This window comes from Amblyomma maculatum, chromosome 7, assembly GCF_055883805.1.
Source record: "Amblyomma maculatum isolate TAMU_Amacu chromosome 7, ASM5588380v1, whole genome shotgun sequence".
Classification (NCBI taxonomy): domain Eukaryota; kingdom Metazoa; phylum Arthropoda; class Arachnida; order Ixodida; family Ixodidae; genus Amblyomma; species Amblyomma maculatum.
Genome location: NC_139350.1, coordinates 94,234,324 through 94,253,005, shown reverse-complemented (window position 1 = coordinate 94,253,005; position 18,682 = coordinate 94,234,324). Strand labels below are relative to the sequence as shown.

At 46.2% G+C, this 18,682-nt stretch overlaps 1 long non-coding RNA gene across 1 annotated transcript; it reads right to left on the bottom strand.

The window, feature by feature from the left end:
- Positions 1–705: 705 nt before the first annotated feature.
- On the bottom strand, positions 706–14,755 carry LOC146183975 (uncharacterized). Its single transcript, XR_014708531.1, has 2 exons — positions 14,531–14,755; positions 706–908 (listed from the first exon to the last, which is right to left on the bottom strand). It is a non-coding gene; the product is annotated as an uncharacterized LOC146183975 (long non-coding RNA).
- Between the last annotated feature and the right edge of the window lie 3,927 nt (positions 14,756–18,682).

Sequence of the window (18,682 nt, the reverse complement as noted above, 5' to 3'; positions counted from 1 at the left end):
ATAGCACCCGACAACGCTCAAATAAAAGGCGGCAGAGACATCTGATAAAGCCGGAAACGGTAACAGCAGAACCTGGAATATTATAGAAATACACGAGAGTGGCTGGAATCCTTCAAGATACATCTCGGCCCATCTTGCGCGGAGTAAAATGATAAAGCTTTATCTTGTGGCAACGAGCATGAACGAAGAGTACAGAATTGATTCGCGCTCTACACTCACTGTGATAAGGCCATTTACCAGCTGCTGTCGAAAAAGAATAAATGAAGGTTTGAATGGTTCGCGGCAATATAATGTAGTCTGGGTGAGAAGAAGTGGAGATTGGAAAGTACAAAGCAGTATGAAGCCAAGCCCAAACGAATATTCGCTGTCATTTTCTAAAGTGCATTGCTGACATTTTCTACAATATACTTGGCTCTTTGCTGTTATTGAAGATAATGCTGCCCTGGGCGCTACCCACAGATTGCAATACAGACTCTTCTTGCATGCGACAAAAAGTCGACGGAAGTTGGTGATGTAATTGTGGGGCTCATTACCACTCTCGCGACAAGGTGTTATTCAGTGGCTCCTTGCGCACAGGTAAGAAACGCGAAGCAATAATGCAGCTTGTATGTACTAAAGTGCAGTGAATGTGTACGGCGCTTGCTGGTCCCTGAACACCAGCGCTGTGCTAGAGCAATCGACAACAGCGGTTCACTGTCGCACATGGGGTCTTTATTGCAAGCATCTGTTTCCAAAGGTCACGGACGGGGCGAGGCGGTCGGCGAGTCAGCCAAAGCCGAAGCATAGCTGCTGTCACTGTCTTCGCTGCCGGCCTCGTCCTCAGAAACCTCGGGACTGGAGTGTGGCGCCAAGGACTTAACGCGCTCGATGACGTTAGTGAGCGCGGTACTCGCATTCCTAAGAGCAACCTGGAAAGGCGCAAACAAAAACAAAAAAGTTGTTTTTGCCATTGGACTACTGCTCAGTAAACAGCGCGACCTTAGACAATGGCATGGCAACTAATAGAATAGTTGCTTGTACGCCGCATTCCGTTAATGCTTTGGAACGTTGCTAGCAAACGATTTCTCTCAAGTAGGATCTTATGCGATGAAACAGCTTGCCAAACTGAGCATGTTGCCATAGCACAAAATACTAGGATATGCTACGTAGCAATGGGTGGGAGAACTAAAAATTCGAGGACACTTTGGCGACTGAAATGATGAAAGACAAAAGCCTGAGTGCAGCATTCTGCAACGAAATTTTATCGGGTACGCGGTAATAACTATATTTAATTAGTTTTTTACGCAAATGTCACTGATTAGTAATTATAAAAACTCAATATAATTACTAATACTCAACTACACATTAATTAATCAGTCATTAATTAGTAAGTGGTTATTGATAGGCATATGGCGATTTAGGATGACATTTTAATAAGTCATATTATTTATTTACTTATTAAATAAATGTTACTTTTTAGTCCTTATTAATTTTTGGCAATAAATATTAGTCATTCAATTAGGTATTAATTACGAATGTAAGGTGTTTATTGGAGCACCAAGACCATAGGCAACGTCCGCAAACCAAAGCGACGGGGGTAGCGTTCGAACCAACAGTGCAGTGCCAGCAAGGCTCCGGCTCCACTTCGTCTACCTCTTCGGGTTGGCGCGCGAGCTGATGGCGATCGGGATTGCTACACGAAATTGAATACGCATGTGTCACTAATCAGTAATTATTGATGTCATCAATTAGTAATTACTTTATTTTTTGTTTACTGATTAGTCGTTATTAGGAATTAGCAATAACTCAGCAATTAGTACCATTTATTAGTTATTTATTAGTCATGTATTAGTAATTAAGCATTGATTGGCATATGGCCTTATAAGGCACACATTCGCTTATACTGTAGTCCGGGGTGCGCGGCATTAATTAGTAATTTGTTAGCGCATTACGCAACTGTCCGTTTAGTCATTAGTAATTAATTAGTAATCAGCAAGTAGTTATTCGTAATCAGTGTTCATTAATTAGGAAATTATAATGATTTATCGCTGAACTACAACTAATGACTAATGGTTAATTAACTACTCAGTATTTAGTAATTAATCATTGGTTGGCATATGGCCATATAATAAATGCATTCGCGCATACTCTAGTGATGCTCTGTCATTGGTCGATACCTCCATGACGTCCTCTCGTCTCGACCAAACAGAGCCGCCGCAAAAGCGTGACACTTTTGCTGACCACAACAATGAGGCGTTGCTTTGGCCTTAAAATCGACCAAATCACGCTTTTATTGCAGGACGGTGCCGATGCATGCTTCCTTTTGACACTTATGTCGTCACTATTCCCGTGTAAAACATCAGACTGGGGAGGGGGGGGGGGGCTTGAAAGCTTTAGTTTCCCTCTTCTCTGCATATTGCGCTCCGGCCGAAATTCAAATTCCCAACCCTACCCCGCCGGCTTTGCCAACAACATATGTAATGTATACACGATGCATCAGATGAAGCGTGACCAGGGTATCCCAACAGCCAGAAACATGAGTTCCGCCACATTGTTATTGTTGTGCAGCTGCAAGGGTGAGGCCTCTCCTGTCTAAGCTCCTCGATGTGCATGTGAGATAGAAAGGGAGGTATTTTTGCATGCAGGTCCTGAGCCCGCTGTTATATGGCGCATCGGTGATGTAGCGTAAACGTCATATACAGGTGTTTCATAAGCCTCGCATCCATGACACCAAGGCTGGCTGGCGGGTCAAGCCGAATGTCACGCTGTCACCCCGACCCGTCCGGATTTACATGAACCCATTTATTTCTATTGGGGCCTATAGATTGGCTCGATGCAAAGCGCCACCATGCGTCGTCGCTCGCATCGAGGTACCCTCTAGTCCGGGGTGCCTCGATGGCCAGCAGCACTGAAAGCGGAGGCGAAGGCATTGAGGCACCCTCGGCCACGGCTGATCTCTAGTCAAAAGGCGCTCCCCTCAATAACCACCGTGCCCAGGCTAAAGCTGGTTCCAGACAACGTTGCCCTAGGCACCCTATAAGTTAGTATAGTCTACGTATCGGGCCATGAGTTAGTATGGTCGGGTCGAGATCGCCGCTACACCTACCAGCGCCGATTCGGTCGGCCAACGCCATGTCTTCGTGTCACGCTGCTCCGACGGAAATAGTCGGCCGAAAGTCTGCGTCGGCGCCGCGGCGCTCCCAAAACGGCTTTCGGCCGACGGTCGCCCAACTGCATGCCAAACTAGCGAGATAGCGTGCCAAACCTCCCACTGACTCGGTCCTCAAGTTCTCAGTCTCCTTCGGTCATTATGCTGTTTTTTCTTGCTCTTTTTTAGAGTTGCTTTATTGTTTTGTTTTAATTAGTTTAATTTCATTATTCTTCAGTAGCATAGTTTGGGATGCTTTATTTTGAATTCTTTCGTAGATTCCACTATCTAAAAACAAGTGCCTCACCAGTCCTATGGGCCGAGACTGAATACTGCCCAGTGTTTCACGGCAGTGCTTGCTAGGTCAAAAAAGCACTGTTCAAAAAATAAAAGCAGTCCACTGAAAATAAGATGCAGTAGAAGAGCTCTTAGTGGGAGATCGAACTTCCGACTTCGCGTTGCGTAGCCAAATTTTGCAACTGTAATAACCAGAATCCCATCAGGAAAGCTAACGGCAACCAGTTTTTTTATATCTCAAGATATGGTTTTATCTGGTATGCTGTCTCTCTTGTAGTGCGAAAATCGCGATTGCAGTAGGGGCGATAAGAGTTTAAAGCTTAACTGTAGACTGTCTAACTTGCTAAATTGAACTGCTAATATTTTCAATCATGCTGTGCAGTGCAATATCGGGTACATCCTTTAGAATATTGCACAGGGAACGAACGGCTGCTGTTGGATCTGCTGTAATTGCAACTTCTGCTATCTTCGCGCTCTAACGCTCCACACCCTTTAAATTACGCACAAAAATCTTTTATGTGATGCGTAATGTAGCGTTGAAGGCACCGACGGTAAACCAACTCGTTGGCCGACCGCGTATGCGGCAGACCAAGCTGTCACACTATGCTGACAACGACATCAACACCACCGAAAACCAGATGTCTAGTCAAGAGCCTGTCACACAAGCACGACATGACGCCGCCGAATGCACACCAACGGTCGGCCAACTCGTCGGCTGACCATGTCTGCGGTCGACCAAGCTGTCACACTATAGGCCGACAACGACACCAGCACGACCAACAACCAGATGTGATCTCAGTGTAACAGGTTTTGAAGCCGGGATACCGACAAAACCAGACTGCCGACAGTGGGTGGCCGAGTCTTCGCTAGATCGGCCACCGAGCGAAAACATTCTCGTAACGCGAAGCCGACTCTGTACGCCATGTCGACGGCGAATACCTTTACCACTAATATCCCTGACCTACATGCGAGAGTGAGCTGCCAAATTCGCGGGGCCGCCGAATGTGCACGGAATGTCAACGGGAGCATTTGATATTCGGGGCGGGTAGATTTCCAATGCCCGTCGAAGCAGTGAGAAACCTTTCCGCGTTTCCAAACTGCAAAGAGCGGTGCAAAATGAACAAATTAGATGCTAAAAAAGTGATGAAGATGCGATTATTTCCTTTGAACCAGACCAGAGGTGCTGATTCTCCTGCACTTCGATTGGAGTATATTATTACAGTCACTGCGTCGCTACTTCGCAAACCAATTTGAACGCTGCGTAACGCATCACAAAACAAATTTTTGTACGATAATTCAATGTGTTTCTAGAATTACGAGCGCGAAAAGCGCAGAACTTGCATTTGTATCAGAACCGAGAGCAGCTGCGCTCTCGAGGCCGACCCTGTGCAATCTTCGGAAGGTTTCACTTCCTACTGCATGCACGTACGGCATGATTCAAAATATGAGCAGTTTTCTCTCGCAAAGCTGAGTCTAATGTTTAGAGGTAAACTCCTACAGCGTCGCCGCCAAGCCGCCGCTTTTAATGCCCCTGGGCTTTAGCTGCATCGGCTCTAGAGATGATATACCAAACGAACGGCGCGTACGGATGGAATGGATGGATCGAATACAGGAGCGTCCCCTTTGAAACGGGGTGGTAGCAGTAGCTATAACACTCATTTTTCTACCTATATCCTAATTATTGATTTAGATTGGTTAACTAAACCATCATTCTATTTATTAAATTTTTGTTTCTACATTAGTAACATTATGTCACCTCTCTGCTTTTAAGCCACCAATCTTCCGGTCGTTTTTTGCTAGTTTCCACCACCGGTTTATTCACCCGGCCACTGGTATCTCTAAACCCCAGAGCTTCAGGAACAGTGACTGAGCCTGCATCAACTTTCGGATGGATACCATCACATTCAAGTATGATATGGTCAATCATTTCACTGGAGTTACCACATACAGCACATGCGTCATCTCCACTGTTAAATTTCTTTTTGTAGCTGCGTGTTCTAAGGCACCCTGATCTAGCTTCAAAAAGTAGGGCACTGCTTCTTGAGTTATCAAAGAAATCTTCCTTCCTGATCTGCATTTTCCACTTTCGGTGTAATTCCACACTGTGTTTCATTTCCATCGAATTTTTCCAATTTTTACCGTCTGTGTTTTTCACCTGTTGCTTAAAGCTCTTTATTTCTCCGTCCTTGTGGCTAGCATACTTAGTAGTTAGTTTCCTAGTTCTTTTCCTCCATTGTGAGTCAACGCTTTCTAAGTACAGGCATTTAAATACTTTAGCTGTCCATCTGTTAGTGTCCAATTTCCTCAGGCGTTCCTCATATATCTTACTCTGAGCTTCCCGTACTTCGAAAGATGCCCAGCCCATATCTCCCTGTACCGCCTCATTCGTGGTTTTGCCGTGGGCACCTAGTGCTAATCGTCCAACGGATCTCTGATTTATTTCTAATGCCGACTGTACTTCTGATTTTAGCCACAAAACCGCATTTCCGAAAGTAAGTCCGGGCACCATAATTCCTTTCCAAATACCCCTCAAAACCTCATACCTCTTGTATCCCCACAATGCCTTATGCTTTATTATCCCGGCATTCCTTCGCCCTTTGGCCTTAAGTGATTGCTCATGCTTTTCAATGTATGCCAATCCTTCGTTTATCCATACTCCCAGATATTTATATTCTGCTACTCTGGGTATTTCATTGCCTTGCATTTTAAGACCGTTGAGCCGTTGAAAATCATCAGACCCGACTTAACGGCGCTAAAACTGAAGCCTAGAGCATCCCCTTCGTCTCCGCAATACTTAACTAGAGTTTGCAATTCTTCCAGACTCTCAGCTAGCAGCACAATATCGTCTGCATACATCAAACCGAGGAGGCGCTGCTCTACCGCCTTTCCACCTAATCTATATGGCAGGTTAAAACCTAGGCTACTGTCTTGTATCCTTCGTTCCAGGTTTATCATATAAAACATGAACAGCAGTGGTGATAGAGGACAGCCTTGTCTTAATCCTTTGCATACTTTCACATCTTCCGTACTTCTTATCCCTTCCCACGTAATTTGTTCTTTTTTATCCCGGTATATTTTCTGTAGGAGCTCTATTATCTCATAACCGATGCCTTCTTTTAATATCTTCCACAGGAGTTCCCTGCTTACGTTGTCGTATGCCCCGTTTATGTCCAGGAAGGCCAAATAGAAAGGTTTATTTTCCACTCTAGATATTTCGATGCATTGGGTAAGCACGAACAGGCTATCATCTAAGCGCCCACCATTTCTAAAGCCGTTCTGAAGTTCTCCGAGTATCTTGTTACTTTTCGCCCATGCTTGCACCTTTAATTTCACCGATTGCATGGCTTACCTGTACATAACAGATGTTATGGTAATCGGCCTGTAGGATTTTATGTGCATCCTTTCTCCTTTCCCTTTATAAATCAAATTGATTTTACTCTGCTGCCAGCTGTCCGGAATTTGCTTGTTCGTTATGACTGTTTTCAGCGCTTTTAACAACGTTTCCTTACTTTTTGGACCAAGTTCATTAATCAGCTTGATGGGAATTCCATCTATTCCTGTAGATGTGTTTTTAAGAATATTTTTTTCTGCCTTTTTCCAGTTTAGATTGGCCAGTTCTAAGCTGCTTTGTATTCTGCTACCTTATGTTGCTTCCTGATTTGCGGAGATTACCCTATCGTCGCTTTTAAATGACTCGGCTATAACTGATGTAATGTAGTTCACCGCGTTGTCTCCCTTTAAACAATTTTCCTCGTTATCTTGAATCCGATCCTGCTTTCTTTGGTTCTTTTTTCCTAGCCAGCTTATATGGTTGCAGAATTTTTTGCTCCGCCTCTAGAGGCATCGTGTATGTCAGCCATCCAGCGATCGGTGGACTGCCTTAATTTACTTTGGACGAGGTCCTGCACCTCAAGTTTCTTTTGTCGATATGATTCCCATTTTGGTCGATTTTCTCCTGAGATACCGGTGCTTTCTTTACTACTCGGTGTTCCCTTGAAGCAGCCCGTCGTTGTTCAATAGCTTCCCTGATTTCCTTATTCCACCAGCTCCGTGTCTTCCTCTTTTCAATCCAGCTGTTTGCTACTTTAACCTCCTTAATTTTCCTCCTTATGAGTAGTTCTACCTGTTCATAATCCCAGTCTTCCATGGGGAGTTTCTCTACTGCTTCCTCTATGTCTGCTGCTATCTGCGCTATTTGATCGTCGTTTAATTTTGCGTTTACGGTTTGTCTAAGTTCCATTCCTCTTTTCATCAAGGGCCCCATCTGCAGACTAATACGTTTATGATCACTTCCCATACTACACTTCCCTTCTTCGTCTATTTCCATTTTTGTGACCTTGCTATAAATTTCCTGCGACATTAGACAGTAGTCAATGGTCGTCTGCCTGTTGCGGAATTCCCACGTTATTTGGCCTTAACCATTTGGTTTCTCTATTTACTATAACTAGATCGTGTCGCTCAGAGAAATCTAGCATTAGCTTCCCGTTACAATCTGTGTATCTATCCAGATCGTCGATGCGGCCGTTCATGTCCCCCAGCAGAAAAATATTGGCCCCATTTCCAAACTGGCTTATATCGTCACTGAGACATTCAACAAGATCCCTGTTTTCTTGCCTGCATTGATGTCCTGTTCCTAAATAAACTACCCCTAGCCATGTCCTTGTGCCGGCAATTGTTCCTGAAACCCAGATATGTTCTTTACAAGATGATTTAATTCTTTGTAAATTTGTTCCCTGGTTCATCAACATACCTACCCCTCCACCCTTTTTTTTCGTTCTCGTTCTGTTGCACCCTTCCCATACGTAGCCTTCTATATACGGCGGATCTTCTAGATCCCTGAGATGAGTCTCGCAAAGAGCGTACACATCTATTTTGGCATCCTTCAACTGCTGTTCTATCTCTAGCAATTCCGCTCTTTTTCTACCTCCTTGCACGTTTATGTAGCTGATCCTAGTGTTCAATTTCTTTTTTGTACTTTTCTTTTTCGACCTCCTCCTTGCCATTTTTTGGGGCTCAGCCTCCGTTATTGCACTTCCTTGTGCTTCACTTCTAACTACCTCTGTGCACGGAGTCCTCGTGGACCCCCTAAAAAAGCTACAGCCCTGCCTGCCAGGCGTCAGCCGATTTCTGCTCCCACCCTTCTGTTAAAATGAATGCCATCTCGCTGAAACGCCCTGCCAAAACCTGCTTTATGCAGCTCCCTGTTTACCTCAACTAATTTGAAACGCTTCTCCAGGCTTAACTTTATATGTCCTGATTAACTGTCACCACGTCCTTTTCCAGCTTTCCGTTCAATCCTAGCACCTCCGGTACTGTGCTTACAACTATCTGCGCTTGCTGTGCTATCTCCCTGATCTCGTCAACGCCCTTCGCTAAACTTTCCACCACTCCTGCAGCGTCACCATCACCAGCTTGGAGCAGCATCTACCGCCCAACGTGTTTTCATGTAATTCGGTCGGGCAGCGCTCGTAGTGTGTAATTGCGTTTCGAGATACCTTTTGCTTGCAGCCATGGCAACTAGCTAATAATATAATTTCTATTTGGGCAAAGCAAAAAGTACGGACAGAAAACTGAAAGCAGTCGAACGTCCTATAGACCATTTACAGAGAGTAGTTCCACTCTCCCTAACAGGTGGCGCCACTAGGATGGCCGTCATTGCTGGCCATCGGAACGCATCGGCGCGCAGTACGGACTGTTGCTGTGCATCTTGGGTAAGAATGCCGGCTGACTTTTAAACGCTGTTGCTTTGATGCAGGTGTCATCCGTATTGTCGAAATATTCTACGAGGAAGTAGAGCTAATGATCCCGTTGTTTATTGGCGGAAGAACAGACGATGCTTCCTACACAAGGTGCACATCACGGTTGGCCACCGTTTTTCTCGGAGGTTTATCGCGAGTTCATGTTCCTTTCTGGTACAAGAAAGCGCCTGTGATTTGTAGCGAAACGCTATACCTCACGCACAAGCTCACTTAAGCACCGGCAGCAGCCATGAAAATGCTACAACAACCCTGACGTTTTCTGAGGAGCTGTATATATTGCATCTTTGCACTGCTGCCGCATTTTTAGCAGGGCGTTAAGAAGTACCTTGATGTGTCTATAGAGCGTTTACAAAAGTAAGTCTGGCAACCATGAGCGGCACGCTGTTCGCTCCATCCGTTCGCTTTGGTTCGCTTCGTGTCCGTCCGTCAGCACCCGCCGTTCTGTCCGCGCTTTTCATGTTGTAACCAGGTGTGCTGTGCTTGGACCTCTCTTCTGTCCCTGGCGGTGTCTGTTAGCGAAGCCAAGAAGCGTATTTTGACAGCCGAGGCGTAGCGGTTACAAACTGCTCTACGAGTCGTTCATCGGCCCCTCGTTGATCCGCGCAGCGTCATTCGTATCCAGGTACAGTATCTAGCGTTTTGTAATGTGCAGATTTTTTTTTTATCTGCGCGCCTTTGCTGTTTACTTAAACGACTATGAGAGACGATCGCGAGTTTGCTTCATTTGCGCATCGCCGTCGCTCATCCCACTGCTACCAGTGGGATACTCGTTGGTGAAATGAGTGAGGATGCAATTTGTTTTGAGATGAAAGAACCGTGCGTAATTTGACATTAGTCGGAATGGCGCTTAGCACATTCCTGCCTATGCTGTCGATGCAGTTATTGGCACGGGTCTCGGAAATAATCGGGGGCTGCGTAAAAAAAAAGAAAAATGTGTCATGGTAATTTCTGCTTCCAGTGAGTGAAGATTGATTGGTGTGCAATAGGCGATGATGAGATAATAAAATATTTGTAATTAATTGACCAATTGATGAAATAAAGCAACAAAAAAAGAAATTGGAAATTGAGGATTTCAAGGCGGCAAAATGCTCAGAAGAAAAATCCAGTACTTGGAGATGCTAATGAAGAACATTTAGAATGTGTAATTGATTCATTGAAATAATTGTTCAAAGGTGTCAAATTGCTCAGAATGGAAAGGTGATTGTTGCTGACCCTTAGTATTGGTGTATAAAAATATAAAACATTAAATAAAATAAAGAAACAAATATTCGAAATATAAAATAAATAAAAGCTAAAAATTCGAAAAGCGAAGAAAGAAAACGTGTGTGCGTGAGAGAGAGAGACGCTATCGCGTCATACCCTTAACGGTGGAGCTTAAGTGTCCCCCTAATGTTTTATAACAGTATTATATAATATAAATCTGGCTTTATGAACACAGCCAGTTGCACCAAGCACTGACACTTCGCAGTTGTGTGAGTTGACTTTTCAAATTTCTTTTCGTTTCAGCCGAGTTCCTCGAAGATTCCCATGACAGCACTTTTATATCGGGTTAAGGCTTCAAATTTCTGCTATCTGACAGAGGGAATAAACAAGAAATCAGCATATTCACAAAATCAACTGAATTTTAGGTGGCTGTTAATTAGTGAACCATCGGGCGACTCGATAAAACGCACAAAAGTGAAAAGCAAATTTCGTTTTTTTATCGGCCGCACTAGTAGGTATGAAGGCACAGAATGCAAACCTCAGCTGCGCGCTCTGCACGCGGACATGACTTCGCTTGCATTATCACGCGATAACATCTTTCGAAACGGGCTGGACGTGAGCATATTACAACACACTAGTGGGATGTCATCTTCTCCTGCTTTGCTAGACGCTGCTGGTTGGCAGCCGCTTTTTCAGCCTGAGACACGCACCTCGGGCGCACTAGGCAGCCGTATTGCTCTCTGCACCAAGCAGTACAATTTCGTAAGACTGTGCAAAGTAGTTTCGGTAATCATGCCCTTGTCTTAAATCTAATACACAATGGTAAATGCAACCTACGTACAAAAGGTTTCAAAGAACGTATTTGAACTATAGCGTTCGGTATACATGTATCGCTCCTTCTTCCGTGTCCTCCATGGAAGCACAAGCTTATACTTCAAGTTAACAAGGCTCCATAGCACGCAGAACGACCTTGCTGTTTTATGTGATAGCACGTTCTGTGAGCTAGCTCCCAGTCAGAGGGACGTGCAGTAGTGCTTTACATGATGCAAGTGACACTTGTAAAACCGTGCGCATCTACGACGGTGTGCTTGCTGCAGAAGGGCACGCAGCAACATGCTGGCATGCATCATTCCGAATAGAGCTTGGGGGTAGCAGCGACTGCTGTGATGTTAAAACAAATGAAAAAAATCGCTTGTGATCATTCCAATGCACCTTGCGGTGCAAACACGGGTTCCACGAAGGCGCACGTTGACAGAGTACTCGATGGGAGGCGCGGGCGGTCTGAACAAATCATGGCCACCACGAACAGTTTCTGTCTCTTTCCCTAGTTGGCGCTAACTTTTGTAAAGCCTCTATTGCATTTATAAGAATAGACCTCTCCTGGACTACGTCACGAATGACGTATCGAAGGAGGAGCGGAGGGGGCGTGGTCTGGCCTGGTGGGTAAAACATTCGGGTGCTGGTGGCATCGCGCGGTGGAATTTGGTCTCGTCTGGTGACAACTCGCTGTGTTTTTCTCAATGCCGTCAAGCTCTAGAGTGGTATGGTGCGAGATTCGATCGGCCAGCGGCATGTGTTTATTCCGTTCGAGAAGCGCCCAAATGTGTTTTTTAGCTGTGCAAAAGCGAAGCGACAAACGTCATGCGCTCGCAGGCCTCGATTTTGTACTTGACAGTAAGCACATTTTCCTGATATACTCGTGCGTTCACGTATTTCTGGGAGAACGAACAAGTACGTATTAGTTTACTTTATTGCCCTTCCGAACGAATCGTGCTGAATGCTGACCGACTGCGCTCTAAAAGCAGGCAGACGGCATGCGATCAATGGCAGCGCTTAGAGATTTTTCTCGGCATTTAATTTATTCGAGTTCAGCAGGTATGTTGAAGGAGCTAGCTCTCTCACAAGACGGCTTTCATTGCGGCATGATCGCCCAAGTACAGCCGCATCCCTAGACGGAATTATAATATAGCGCGTTCAAAGGCTGTCGTGTTACTGGAATAATTTAAGTGCACTTATGAATAATTGTACGCCTTGCATGAATATTGTTATGCGGCACGAAACGTTCTTTGTTACTTTCCATACCGCGGAATCCATTCACGCGGTATTGATAGCTGCGGGAAAAATGCACACTTCCTCGTAAGTGATTGAATTACACTAGAGGCCAAAAATAAATTTTCCCGCACACTCAACGACTATAAACTACCGTTAATATATTTTGTTTCCCTGGAAGAACATAACAAAAACTAAACATGTCTGTACTAGTCAGGGAAATCACCAAACTAAGCACGAATTATCTTGCGCGTGCGCTGCTGTTTTCGCCCACACTTTTCCACGCTTTGTGGAACCCAGATGTTGGGTTTTGTGAAGAACATATTAAAAAAACAACCTTGAAGCCTGTAATAGGTCTGCATTGACCCCTTTTCCAGCATGCTTAAGTCCTATGTGGTTCAAGCGTTTGGTAGGACTTCATACCGTCCGCAACAGACCACGCCAGTTCACGGAGCAGAAAAATAATTACATGTTTGCCAAAACTACCGTTTTCAAAGTGAGAGTTGGTTGGTTTGTGGGGTTTAACATCCCAAAGCAAATCAGACTATGAGAGACGCCGTAGTGGAGGACTCCGGAAATTTCGACCACCTGGGTTTCTTTAACGTGCACTGACATCGCACAGCACACGGACGCCTTGCTTTTCGCCTCCATCGAAAAGCGGCCGCCGAGGCCGGGATTCGATTTCAAAGTGAGAGTTGCTAATGGGTACGTATACTAAGGGGTGATGCATATTGTGCCGGATCTTCATATGGCTAACGCGCAATCTGAGGCAAAACTGCAGCTCACCGACGCTCCTTGAAGTAGGGAGACCGTGCTGAAAGAACGCTTTTGCCCACCAAGCCGGTTTTCCTTCGACGCGCCCCCCTCGTCACGTGCCTCCGTGACGTAACATTGTTTTCAAACATGGATAGGTCTCTTGATTGCGCAGAGAATGAACGTCAGTGTGGGCATGTAAGTGAATCTGCTTACTTTAATTAGGTACTATTCCCAAGGATATGCGGGAATGAATCCCGGCCTTGGCGGCTACTTTACGAAGGAGCCGAAAACCCAGGCGCCCGTGTGCTGTGCGATATCAGTGCACGTTAAAGAACCCCAGGGGATGGGAATTTCCGCCTTCCCCCCCTCATAGCCTAAGTCGCTTTCGGACGTAAACCCCGCAAACCAAACTTGAATTAGATAAGCCCTGCTGAAATACATGTAGTAACTGCTGCTTTTATGAAACTAATGCACGGGCCATGTGATGAAATTTACCATGATAAGAGCTTTTATATCCCCGCTTGCTTGGGCTGCCTACTGTGGGTTCTGAATTCCGGTACAGTTTCCAGTCACTTTCGCCCCAGCGCAGGTGAACGCCGCTGAGCGCCTATCGTTTCCAGCAGCGTAAACGTCTTTTGAAGCCAGGACGTTCACAGGAGGTAAAATTATACCTTATCAATTGTCGGGGATTACACGCTCGGCCATATTGAGCAGTAAATATTTTGCACAACGTTAAATAGTGAACATTCATAATGCGTCTCAGCCAGCACGCTCTAAGCATGCATTCGCCCTTTGCGTATGAAAATTAAAAAACAAATTTGTGGGGATAATCACTTTGTAATCTGTTCAGTTATACAGAAACTCATATTTTCCACAAAGAGCGCTAGGGGGCAAATTGATCAAAAAAAACGAGTCACCGGCTGACAGGTTTGTCGAAACGTTCTAGCCAATGCAGACTATTAGGAGGACACAGTAAATAAACCACGTGGTTATATTAAACATTGTTTAGCACCTACACATACTATGGGCATTCACATGAAATTTATTGCAGTCTACAAGCTCTTGCCCCCAGCGATAGCGGGTACGCCGCACCGTGTAGCCGAGTACCAGCGCGCTAGAAGCCATCAAAACAGAAGGCCCGGCCCAAAGGCCGGCAATTGCGGAAGGGTCAAATGATCAAATATGGCAGCGCCCATGCGCTCGTGCTGTAAAAGGTCTCTACACCACAGTGTTGAAATTGTGCGGTCAAAGGCGGGATAAACTTGCACAATACATCTAGGTTAATGCCCAAGAAGGATAATCAAGTCAATATCTCGGTTAAAGCGAGTCGGCTACTCACCCTCAAAAACATCCTGATAAAACCTGGTCGACGAAGAAACCCCCATTCACAGTGCAAGCGATGCGGCTGTCTCGCTATTCATGGTTCTTTCCGACTGTGTCGAACCTTTCACATCTGCCCCGCGATTACACCGCCTTGGAACACATCTTATCTGCCGTACTACGTCGTCAGCAGCCAGATGTTTCACTCTCCAGAAAAAAAAATAACTAAGATGTCCTCTGTATCGCTCCCCTACAACGCCTGCTCACAAAGAGCTCGTACAATAGACCTTATGCAAACTTTCTGCCATCTATCGGGCCTTAGTCGAACCGCTCTACGCGATGCCTTGCTGAAGGGTTGCGTAAGCTGCGCTGCTACGGCTGCTGCCACCGCATAGCTGCATCTGTTTTGTGCTGTAGCTTCTGTGCTATTTGTTCGCATTCAAAGCAAAACATGACGGAATAACGAACGATTGGCTTGTCAAGGCTGCCTACATTCCAATTTTACTTCGTAAAGCGATACTGCACTGCCGAAACTTCTGGCGAACGGCGACATCAGCGTAGCTACAAACGCCAGAACCTTCGTTGCTGGTCCGGCAATACACTGCTCAAATAAGCGTCCATGAAAATTTTAATAATGCTTCCGGGTGTAACACATGTCGGTGATATTACGGTACGTCAGCCGCCGCAGGATGTTTTCGGGTATAGCGCGGGCTAGGTTCAACCTGTTAGTGCGCCTGGCGCTTGGCATCGATCATTGGCGTTTCATAGCACGTTGTACAAATATACGCGTACACCAAGGAGCTTGGTATTGTTTCTCTTTCTAAATATAGGACCGATGCCTAATAAACCCTGCGCTGCGAAGGACTTTCACAATTCCCAATATAGCGCGCGCACTACCGTTCCCATCCTTTGTCTGGACGTTTAGCGGCTCATGCATCTCGTTAGCGTGTAAACAACCATACTGCAGATCCACTGTCCTATACGATATTAGAGAGTTTTAAAATAGGGGGACCCAAGGCTTGGGGCCCCCAAGGAAATAGCGTGCGACAGCGCAGCGTGCCAACCGAGCGGTGAGTTGTAGAATAGGGATTTTCCCGACGCAGCGGAGCCGGGCTTGCGTTCGTTAATTGCAGCACCAGGACGGTAAACCAAGGAAAAGTATTTAAATATATAAAAGCGTCTCTCATAGCCTGAGTCGTTTTGGGACGTTAAACCCCACAAACCAGCCAAATATATAAAAGCCAACAACGGTATTTTATTCATCAAAATGTACTATTATTGCACAAAACTATATTAAAACTACCAGTTATATAAACCGTTTTCGTCAGACAGGTCCAAAATCGACTAATTGTCAATCCAGGCCGAGGCCGGAAAACCCTCATTTGAACCTTCCGCGCTTTCCGCCGCCTGGCCCCCGTAGCAACCAAACGAGGCGAACTCGCTAAGCCTAGCAGCTCGGTAAATCCGGAAGCAATCAGAAAATGTAGTGCCTTTTATCATTAAAATTTGGTGGTGCGGGCATCATGAGGCTTAGGATAAGCTTTGTTGGCCTTTCGTTTGCCATGAACGCGTGACACCATGGAGCGGTGACGACGAATGCGTGCCGAGGCGAGCGGCCGCCGCTGGGCCGGACGCCGACATGTTGCCGTAACCCAAGCAACCCAACGGCGGCTTGGGGCGAACGCTATTTCGGGCCGCCCCTAGCGTTAACCAAAACCCCAAGCGCGCCTTACGTTCTGCGCATGCTCATTTCGACGCACAAGCTCCTTGGGGGCCTCAACGTTTGGGGCCCCCTATTTTAAAACTCTCTATTGACTAAAACTCCCAACCACGTGGATTTGACGGCGAAAAGCGACCGGTCAATTACATGATTCCGCGCGATATCCTCCTCAGATATGTAGCTCCTGTCGCCATCACATCATGGCTCTGTTTCGTGAAAATCGATACATTAGCAGGCACTGCTGCCTGCGTAGTAACATTGCAGGTGTGCTTCATACCCAGACGTAATTTCAAGCTCGTTCATGGACACACATTCGAGCAATGTTTTGTGCAATGCGCAGTTTTTGCAACAGACATTATCCTCTCTAATGTCGCTTTTTTTTTCTTTCCAGAATTCTTGACGGCATTGAAGTTGTCGCGAACGTTGTTCGAGAAAGAACGGTTGTCCGCGCGGGGAACACTCGACCTACCACCCACGCTCTTTCGGACACTCGGACGGTCTAATTTATGACCTCCTGTCCCCTTCGAAAAGGACGCCGCTCGACCCCCTGGGTCGCGCCTGGCGCTCGCCGTTCCTGGAAGGCACCCCTCACTGATTTATTTACAGGAAGGGAAAGGCGCGGTAACTGTCTCACTTGTCTGTCTGTGGACACCGCAATCGCGCCGTAAGAGAAGGGGGTAAGGTGGGAGTGAAAGTGGAAAGGGAGTAAAGAGGGGCTTCGGGGCGAGGACGGGGAGAGCGGGGACAATGAAGAAGACGGGAGCGGGACACAGTGGCGAGTAGTCGCTAAACGAACTTTGTGCGAAACGGACGCGTTTGAATGTGCTCCCTTTTCTATTACCAGTAAATTCAGTTGTTGTTTGTTCACTCGTTTGCTTTTCTTCCTAACGACAAAGTATTAACGAACGATTAGACATATCAGACAAAAGTTGGTGCCGAAACCCGGGAAGAAAGCGAAGAGAAGAAATTTAGATCAACGAACCGTGGATATTCGCCTCATTGTGGCCTTTCATCGCAACGGACAAGAAGTCTACCGAACGCTGCCGCATGAAGTCATCTCATCCCCTGGTTATCTGAATTTCCGTGATCCTCAGCAACGCTGGTTCAACGATGGAGCGCCTCTTCAAAAAACGAAAGGTACTGCGCACTCAAGTCACCAAAGTTACAAAGGAATGCCTTGAGCGACTCGATGAGCTAACGCAGAGCGATGCTAATGTCATGCACGCTCGACTAGCGTTCCTTCATGCTGAACTAAACGCTGTGAACAGTCAGCTCGAGGAGTCACTGGATGATGAGCAGGCCGAGACGGAGTACGAACAAGTTTTTGAGTACAACGATCGAATCGTAACCGTCTTGGCCAAGCTGCAACAGTGCATCTCAAACCCGACTGGAAGATCATCGACTCAGCGGGAGAATAACGCCGCCCAGACAACGACCACCTCGAAGATTAGGGCCAAGCTGCCAAAGCTCAAGGTCACAAAATTCATCAGACGGCGCAATGACTGGCAGGCCTTCTGGGAGGTATTCAAACAAGTTGTCGACAAAACGACAAAAACGAAGAACTTTCATCTGTCGACAAGTTCCACTACCTCAAGGCATCTGTCACCGGGGACGCCACCGCTGCACTAACTGGACTTCCATCGACGGCACGGTGCTACAGCGACGCCGTAGAGCTCCTCAAGAAACGCTTTGGAAACGAAGAACTCCTAATTCAAGAACACATGAAGAAGCTTATTGACGTCCAGCCACTTCGTTCCTCAGACGATGTACGCGGACTTCGCCGCCTCTACGACACCCTGGCTGCACACATCAAGAGTTTGGAGACACTGGGCCAAAAGCAGGACTCCCACACCACGCTTCTCATACCGATTGTGCAACAAGCACTGCCAACGGACATCTTACTCGACCACAGCCGCAAATGTGTCATCGAGACAACTAGTTCCATGGGCGGGAACGCCGAATCGACTGACGGCGCTTCGGAAAGCTCAAACGCAAGTGTCAAAGGTACGGTGACGTCCTTTTCACGACTCATTTCTTTCCTCAAAATCGAAGTCGAGAGTCGAGAAAAGTTGGCTGCCTTAAAAAGCATGGATTTGGCCAAAAACTATAAAAAAATCAGAAAATATCAGGCGAAGCCACCTTGGAATTCGCATAAGCCCTTACTAACCGCAGCAACCTTACATCAAAACATAACCAAGGAAAGTTGCTTGTTTTGTAACGCCGAGGAGCATCTGACTCAGGAATGCGATGCCAAACAAAGCGTGGAGGAAAGGAAACGGCGTCTGCAAGCAGCAGGGAGATGCTTCAAATACACGCGAAAAGGGCATCGATCAAGGAATTGTAATGTGCACCTAAAATGCATGAAGTGCGGGAAGAAGCACGCGACTGCAGTTTGTGATCCGTCCTATGCGGTAGCAGTTTGTGATCCGTCCAGAGGGAAACCGCTAGCGG